The sequence below is a fragment of the Lactuca sativa genome, chromosome 4 (genome assembly GCF_002870075.4).
Source record: "Lactuca sativa cultivar Salinas chromosome 4, Lsat_Salinas_v11, whole genome shotgun sequence".
Taxonomy (NCBI): domain Eukaryota; kingdom Viridiplantae; phylum Streptophyta; class Magnoliopsida; order Asterales; family Asteraceae; genus Lactuca; species Lactuca sativa.
This window is the reverse complement of record NC_056626.2, coordinates 214,349,635-214,358,908: the sequence shown is the minus strand read 5'-3', so window position 1 is coordinate 214,358,908 and position 9,274 is coordinate 214,349,635. Positions and strand designations below refer to the sequence as shown.

The 9,274-nt window shown below is 36.9% G+C and overlaps 1 non-coding gene across 1 annotated transcript; it reads right to left on the bottom strand.

Moving 5' to 3' along the window:
- Nucleotides 1–7,894: 7,894 nt before the first annotated feature.
- LOC128133976 (small nucleolar RNA R71) lies at nt 7,895–8,001 on the bottom strand. The gene has a single exon (XR_008232300.1). It is a non-coding gene; the product is annotated as a small nucleolar RNA R71 (small nucleolar RNA).
- Between the last annotated feature and the right edge of the window lie 1,273 nt (nt 8,002–9,274).

Below are 9,274 nucleotides of genomic sequence, written 5' to 3'. Positions count from 1 at the left end.
CATTATTTTTGTTGTTGTTATCATGAAATATCCATATTTATATTTGATGTTATAGTGAAATCATATATATTCTTACTTATATCATGAAATATCCATTAGTTTTATTGAATTGTACACTTGTTTTGTTGAAATATTTGTTGACAATGTGCATTAGTTTTGTTGCTGTTATCATGAAATATCCATATTTGTGTTTGATGTTATAGTGAAATCATATATATTCTTGCTTATATCATGAAATATCCATTAGTTTTATTGAATTGTACACTTGTTTTGTTGAAATATTTGTTGACAAGGTGCCTTTATGTTGCTTAAATTGTTGTTGAAAATGTATTTTTGCAATGCTTAACTTGTTGTTAAAACATGCATTTTTTTTGTTGAATTGATCAAAGAAATGAGAGAAAAGAAGGATAGGATTAGTTGGAAGGTTGAAGGTGTAGAAAAAACTTTTCTAGAAGCTTGTTTACGTGAAGTTACGGTGAATGGGCGGGAAGGGAGTAGTTTGAAAGCATCATCTTGGAGGAATGTAGCTGAAACATTAAAAATTGAACACAACTTTATTGAGGACCAAAACAAATGAAGAACCGCTATGACTACCAAAAGTCAAAGTTTGGTGCTTTTTTGAAGTTAAAAAACAAAACCGGCAACGTGTACAATTCAACAACCAATACCTTCAACCTTTCCAAAGAAGAATGGGAACTAGAATCGAAGGTATTTTGTTTAGTTATAAAAAAACATATTAGCATGTTTAAGTAATAAAATATTTTTTCCAAACAGTCAAACAAACATGTGGATTCTTTGAGACATACGCTACTACCCTACCCCGACCTTTGCACACAGTTGTTTGAAGGCGCAACTGTGACAGGCATAAATAGTTGGGGACCAACTTCTACCCTTCCCCGTCCTACTCAAGTGTCAAGCCAGTATAGTTTGCATGACTTTGATGACACCGATTGCACTCAACAAGAAACTGTAGGTCTCAGTGACGAGTCATCCGCTCAATCAAAAAAACAAAAGACTACAGATACGGAAAAGAGTCAAAATAAAAGTAAAGACAAGGGTAAAGATAAAGGTAAAGATGCATCCAATTCAAGATTGCTTGAAATCGGTGAAGATATTGCCACAGTTGCTAAAATATTTGTGGAAAAGCATTCTTCTTCAAATTTGGATGCGTGTATAGAAAAATTGGAATTTGGATGCGTGTATGGAAAAATTGGAGAAGTTAGGATGGGGAATATTTGATCCAAGATACACTACTGCTGTTGCTCTTTTTGGTAAGGTGCGGATAAGAGGCACGTGTGGTTAACCATTGATCCAACTATTTGAGAATTGGGTCAAGACTGTTGGAGCACATTATCGAATGTTTCGTTAAGTAGATTTTTTTGAATGTTTTGATGGTTTTTTTTGGATAACTAGATGTTTGGTTTGAACTAGATGGTTTTTTTTGGATTACTTGATGTTTGGTTTGAACTAGATGTTTTTTTTTGGATTAATTGACATGAATGACTTGATGTTTTGGATTACTTGATGTTTTGGACTACTTGATGTTTTGCATTACTAGATTTTTATATGATTTGAATGACTTGATGTTTTGGATGAATTTTTATGTTATATGCTGTTAATATAATTGTTATGTGTTTTCAAAATAACAGATTGCTTATGGATTCGGATGAAGAAATTGCATTTTTCATGTTGCTATGTTGCTATTGGTTGAATCTAGCATCCAACAGAATTGGAAGGGCAATTGATAATGATTTGGAAATGAGTGGTCATCAACATACACAAGAATTGTTACATGGAACTTCTACATAGTGTCATGAGCTGATGCGTCTTTCACGTGAAGCATATGTACTTTTATGCAGTAATTTTAGACGAAACAATTGGTTGCAAAGTAGTAGGCATATAAGCGTTGAAGAAAATATGGCTATGTTCTTGACAACTATAGCACATAATAAACGATTCAGGATTATCAAACGAAGGTTTCAACACTCCACATAAACAGTTCATAGATGCTTTCATGAGGCGCTAAATACAATGATGATTTTTGCAAAAGAAGTTATAGTGCCAACGAATTCTAACGCAACCGTGAATTCCTTAGAGAGGCATCGTAAGCTAAAAGAAATTTTTCCTGGAGCAATAGGCGCCCTAGATGGAACTCTTGTACATGCAGTCGTGCTTGTTGATCAACAAACTCGCTATAGGGGAAGTGGAAAAGGTGAATGCTTTCAAAATGTTTTAGGAATTTGTGATTTTGATATGATGTTCACATTCGTATGGGCCGGTTGGGAGGGTATAACACATGATTCACGAGTTTTGAAAGAAGTTGCATGAAACCCGACTTCAGGCTTTTCGTTCCCTCCTCCAGGTTTTTAATTCTTTTTAAATTTATTCTAAAATACGATATTAAATTTCTATATATAATACTTCCTTCACTCATGTGTATAGATAAATACTACCTTTACGATGTGGCATACACCAACACTCATGGATTTATGACTCCTTACCACAACACGAGATATTGGTTAGCCGACTATCAATGGCGACATGTGTTAACTAAGGAAGAAAAATTCAATCATACACATGCGCAACTTATAAATGTTATTGAACGTGCTTACGGTGTTTTGAAGGCGAGATTCCTAATCCTAAAGCGAATGACTCCTTTTCCTTTTTTAGTGCAAAGAGATATAGTCGTTGCTTGTTTTGCAGTCCACAATTTCATAAGGAAATGCGATATTCATGATGAGTTATTTATGGCTTTCGAGGAGAACAATGCTCAAGCACAAGGGGGACAAAATGATGGCGAAAACATACACGATATGGAATGGGGTTCACAAGGAAATGAATACATGGATAATTTACGTGACCAGATTGCGAATCAGTTGGGGTGAAATTAAATTTGTAGGATTTTATTTGGATTTTAGTATGATTTTGTGGATTTAAAAATATTTATGTTTGATTTGGATTTGTGTTTAATTTTGATTTATGCTAAATTTGGATTTTATATGGCGTTTATATATTTTTTAATACATAATTAATAATTTTTATTAGGTTATTTTCTAAATAAACAGTTGAATTTAATAAAAAATAAAACAGAAGGGTAAAATGGTCATTTTAATAATTCAGCAGAACAATTCAGAGGTTCCAACCAAACAACATGTTAAACATTCAGCTCTTAAAATTTTAGACCCTCTTAGAAATTCAGACCTCTTAAAAATTCAGATCTTAAAATTTCAGATCCTGCCAAACAGCTCCTAAGTCCATAACTATAATTGGTATATACTTGACCCGACCCGACATGGTCCATTTAGGTTGCATGACATCATGCATTTGGATAGACTAAAATGAGAGAAATAACACTTAAGGTTTATTAATATATTATAAGGTCTAATATATTAATAAGATTATTTAATTAGTATTGATCAAGAATTAATCAAGAATTAATTAAGTGATCAAAAGAAGATTAATTAAATATATGAGTTGATTGTGTAAATCATCCATACTTATATGGTGGGCTAATGCTCCATGGATTATCAAGTTGGGCTAAAACCCATAGGATGCTCCATGGTGTATTTGAATCCATGGATCCAAGGAAATGGAAAGCCATGACAATTAGGGTTTACCCTAATTATGACACACTATATAAAGATCTCTTTCTTGGGAAAATCGGCCACTAGTGAAGTTGATGGAGGGCAAGCCGATTTTTATGAAGTGATGATTTCTCTCAAGTTATTCCAAGTGTTCATGATTTTGTGTGAACCATTTGAGGTGTAACACTTAGGGCACTAGGCTCTCAAGCTACATGGAATCAAGCACCAACAATGAGGTATGTCATTCTACTAGATTTTATATTATTTGTACTTCATAATATGCTATTTAGAATAAATACCTTGGAAATTGATATTTGTATGTATAATAGAGAAAACATAGATCCAAGGTATTTAGGGTTGCATGTACACCATAAGAGTGTTAGAATGCTCAAAACCCAACAGTGGTATCAGAGCGTAGGCTTGTTTTCACTTATACTTGATGCAAATTGGCTGAAAATCGAATTTTGGTGGTGTCTGCATAGCAGACTCGCCGAGTCCATGAAGGGACTCAATGAGTCCAAGTGTAAACTCACCCAACTCGCCGAGTTTGTTCATGCACTCGACGAGTTGGACCCCCAAACAACATATCTTCGAGTTTTGGTGCTGGAATTGGTCTAGAATCATTACCTTTGGCTGTTTTGGACTTATAAAACCTATTTTTTAAGTGGTAATGATTAATGCTAAACCAATTTCAATGCTATAATCAAAGTTTCAAGTTTTATATGTGTTTATGTAATTCTTGAAAAATGTTGATTATGAATGTTCATGCTTATTTTGGACAATCCCTTCCCTCACTCCAATAATGAATGCTCTGCCTCTAGCAGCACCTCCCTGACCTCTTAATTTTGGACAATCCCTTCTGAGGTGTCTAATTTATTACACTCATAGCACGCTCTGCTATCTCTATTGAATGGGGTTCTACATTTTTTGAAAGATGACCTCTCTTACCATAGTTTGTACAGACCCAATATGCTCCATGGTGATGATACATACATTCCTTGCTCTTAGGACTACCTTCTGAAGTAGTCCCTACCGAGGGTGCTACAACTGTAAACACTCGAATCACTTCCTGATTCTTCTTTGATGATTACATAGCCTTCCGTTTGGCTTCCTTGCCAAATTTTCTTTTTCTATCCTCTACCTTAGGAAGGTCAGCCTTCTAAACCACCGTTCCTCAACGGACCTCTTTATGGGTCGGACTAAAGGCTAATTTCTTGGCGCTATCAAAGGTAGTAGGTTTTGAGGCCATAACTAAGCCATTAATAGGCTGAGGCAAACCCTAAATATACATCTCTATATTCTTCTCCTTTGGGGTAACCATCCCAGGACACAAGGTGGCTAGGTCATTGAAGCGATATGTATAGGTGGAAATATCAACTTCCTATATCATTAGATTCCACAGCTCCTGCTCCATTTTCTGCATCTCCTCATGTGGGCAATATTCTCTAACATTAAGTTGCTTCAACTCATCCTAAGACATGGCGTTAGCTATGTTTACGCCCATGGTCTTGGTGTAAATGTTCCACCATCTTAAGGCTATATCTGGCAGGGTGCAGGCAACGAATTTGACTTTACAGTCCTCTGAGCAGAAACTTATTTCCATCTTCTCTATCCACCTAGTAAGCCCAACAAGTCCCTCATTTCCATAAAAGGGTTTTGGATTATAGTTCAAAAAATCCTTATATGAACACACTCTAGTGGGAACTTGATTCTCTCCTTGCGAACTCTTGCCTCCTGATCCTACATTCCTAGGGGTTTCTAGACTTGCTATGACATCAGCTACACGTTGGGTGACTAGTGCCTCAATCATGAATGTGATCAATGGATTGGGATTTCTTACAGGTGTTCCTAGGTTACGTTTAGTGCGAGGCATGGTTCTCAATTTAAGGTATGAGTTAGTTGTTATTTTATCTTGCTAAGTTAGAAGGGTCAACTTATTTAAAGCAATCAAAACAAACAAACAACACATAAAGATTTAGATTGATATGTGCATAATTAGTTAATTATTTAACATATATTCTTAGTTATTTTTGGTTAATTATGAGAATAATTTGGACAAAAGGTACTTAAAATGCTTTGAATTGTGTTTTCAGCCCAAAAGATATGCTTGGATGTAAAAAGGAGAAAAGGAAAGCAAGAGAAGATTAAAGGGTGCCAAGAATGACCTACTCGGCGAGTACCTCGGCCCTACTCGGCGAGTACACGATGAGATACTAGAAGATATGTACGACTGCTAACCTGAAGACGGATAAGTATTGACCTACTCGGCGAGTTGATTCTGCTACTCGCCGAGTAGCCTCTGTTTTGAGATATCTTTATAAGACGAATCCTGATCACTTGGGATAGAACTTCTGGCGAATTTTGGGAGAATTGCCTGCGACAAAAAGATTCAGAAGGCATTGAAGAACCCTAAGCTTCAAGAGTTGGAAGAATTCAAGCAATTAGGTTAATTCTACCACTTAGACTTAGGAATTAAACATGTTTGCTTTCTTAAACTTTGTTTCTTTGTTTGTTTCTACTGCAACTATGAGCTAAACTCGTTTTTGTTTCTGTTTGGGGAATACCAAAGAACTCCTATGGTTTAATTATTGAATTTCGTTTAATTGTCTATTGGTGATTTGTTAAATTAAGTTTGTTAAAGAACCTTATGTGTTAATCACTACTATTTTCTGTTAATTGGAAGGCAATTAGGTTGCATGAACATTACTTAATTGTTAACCTCATATGTCTATGTGAATGCTAAAACGTATGCTTGGAAGTAATGATTATGAAACTAAGATTAATAAGAAAATAGGAAGATTAATGTGTGAGCTTGTTGAGAAACCACCAACAAGAGGTTAATTGAATTAATAACTTAATTGACCATTACAAATCTTATTTAACCTAAATAATTAATCTAGGGAATTAATTAGTTTAAACACTTGATCAACGCTTAAATTAGTTAATTGTCTAAGGGTTAGGAGTAATGAACATGAACCTAACTATTATCATTGGTAACCAATAGCAATTAATCTATCTTAACTTAAATAACCATAGGAGTGAATTGGTTGAACCTAAATAGAAACATCTTTATCAAATTTGGTGAATAGTTGTTGCTTTAGTTAATTAGTTAAATTTAATTTGTTTAAGTTTCTAGTCTTGCAAAACTAGAGAAAAAACCATTTACTTTTATTATTTGTTTTAGTTAAAATTAGCTATTAGTTTAATTTCCGTTCCCTGAGTTCGATACCTTACTTATCAATCTATACCACTTAAAGACAGGTTCACTGCCTTTGTGTGCTCAAATTATTAATAAAAAGTAGGGATAAAACTAGTTGAATTTACACACATCAAGTTTTTGGCGCCGTTGCCGGGGAACGGTTCTAAATAATTAAGCTAATTCCTAATTTTTTCGATCCTTTGTGTGAGTTTACTTGCATAAAGTTCATTTATTGCAGTTTAGTAAATAGCAATTAGGTTTTAGTATCTGTTTTAGTTAGATTTAAAACTTAGAAACTTTATTTGAAAAATCACTGCTACTCGCCGAGTGCACTCGCGACTACTCGGCGAGTAACAGCTCATTTAGATTTTTTTCTTTTAGTTGTTTGCAATTTTTTTTGTTCTTTTTACGCTTTTATTTGATTAATTTCAGGACTTTCATGACCAGAGGAGCAAACACGCCACTGGTACCCCCGTTTGAAGACCCCGAATCTGAATTGAAAAGAAACAAAGGGAAGGACGTGGAGAGTTCAAGCACACCAAAGAAATCACCATTGTCCAACTTGAAGACTGTTTTTGGGAAAAAGAAGAGCAGTAAATCAGGAGCTTCTAGCGCTTCCTTAACAATTGAGGAGCCAATCCAAGAAGATATTGGATACGAGACCGAGGAAGAAGAGGAGGCAACGTACAAACAAGAAACCGGATCGGAGGAAGAGTTAGCATTCACTATGGCTAACATTGATGAAATTCCCATGGGGGAATGGAAGAAGAGGATGCGCGACGACCATGGCCCGGGACTTGTGCAACCCGCAATTCCCGCAACTGCCACCTTCGAACTAAAAGGTCATATCCTAGCTGCGCTTAAGGAAATACCTTTCTATGGGAAAGATCATGAAGATGCCTACAAACATCTGGATGAAGTAAATGATGTTGCTGACTATTTCAACATTCCAAATGTAACCCGCGAAACTCAACTACTTCGGATGCTTCCGGTAACCTTCAAGGGTGTTGCTAAAGACTGGCTCAAATCACTTCCTCCCGGGTCAGTCACTACTTGGGCCAAAATGAAGGAAGAATTTATAGATCACTTCTGCCCACCATCCAAAATAGCCAAACTCAAGAAGGCCATTGCAAACTTTGAACAACAAGCTGGAGAATCTTTATATGAAGCATGGGAGAGGTACAAAAGTTTACTACGAAATTGCCCACACCATGATCTAAACAGCCAGCAAGAAGTTTCCATCTTTTATGATGGAGTTAATGTCACAACTCGACAGTTGCTAGACTCACAAGGCCCACTTACAAAGAAGCCACCCCCGGTGATTAAAGAATTAATTGAAGAATTCTCTAAACACTCTAGAGAATACCACAACCCAAGGAATGATGTCACGAGGGGAGCCGCATATGCTACTGAAGATTTATCCGCGGTCATGGCCATGTTAAAAACCATGGATAGAAGAATGGATAAAATGGATCAAACGATCCATGCCATACGGGTGGGTTGCGAGAATTGCAATGGACCTCACCTCACTAGAGATTGTGATTTGGATGAGCACGGCAACAAAAAGGCACAAGCATGCTATTCGAGCGGTGACCGATATGATGAAGACTGGCGAAAACAGAAGAAGGAGTGGTTGCCTTATGAAGAGTACAAGAAGGCCAAGGAGGAGAAGTATAGGCAAAAAGGGAGAGGATTCTACCAAAAAGAGGAGCCGGTGCAAGAGAAGAAGTCAAGCTTAGAAGAGATGCTAACTAAATTTGTGGCTGCTTCCGAGAAAAGACACAGTGACCACGATGCTGCTATCCAAGAAACAAGAACAATGCTCAGGAATCAGCAAGCATCCATCCATAATATAGAAACTCAGCTTGGGCAACTCGCTCAACAATTAAACCAAAGGTCACCGGGTGAACTTCCTAGCAAAACCGAGAACAACCCACGAGGCGCGCAAGTGAACATTATTACCACAAGAAGTGGGAAGGTTATTACTCCCCTGGCCCCCATTCGTACTGAAGAGAATAAGGACTCACAGAAGGAAGAAACGGAAGCACAAGCTGAGAACCAACATTCACAATCTGAGAGATCTACTCGCCGAGTAGGACCGATGTACTCGGCGAGTACATCTGAAAAACCGCATGATCAGCCACCCGTCAAACCTTACCAGCCTCCAATGCCGTACCCAGCCCGAGCCAAGAAGGAGAAGCAGGAAGAGGAGTATCAGAAATTCCTTGATCATATTAAAACTCTTCAAATAAACATTCCTTTCATCGAAGCCGTCATGCAAATGCCCAAGTACGCAAAGTTCCTTAAGGAACTCCTCACTAATAGAAGAAAGATGGAAGAGGTGCAGAAAGTAGTATTGAATGAGAATTGCTCCGCAGCCATGCTAAACAAACTACCAAAGAAGAAGGGTGATCCGGGGAGCTTAACTTTACCTTGCCAATTTGGCAACTTGGCAGCAATTCATGCTTTAGCTGATTCGGGAGCGAGTGTA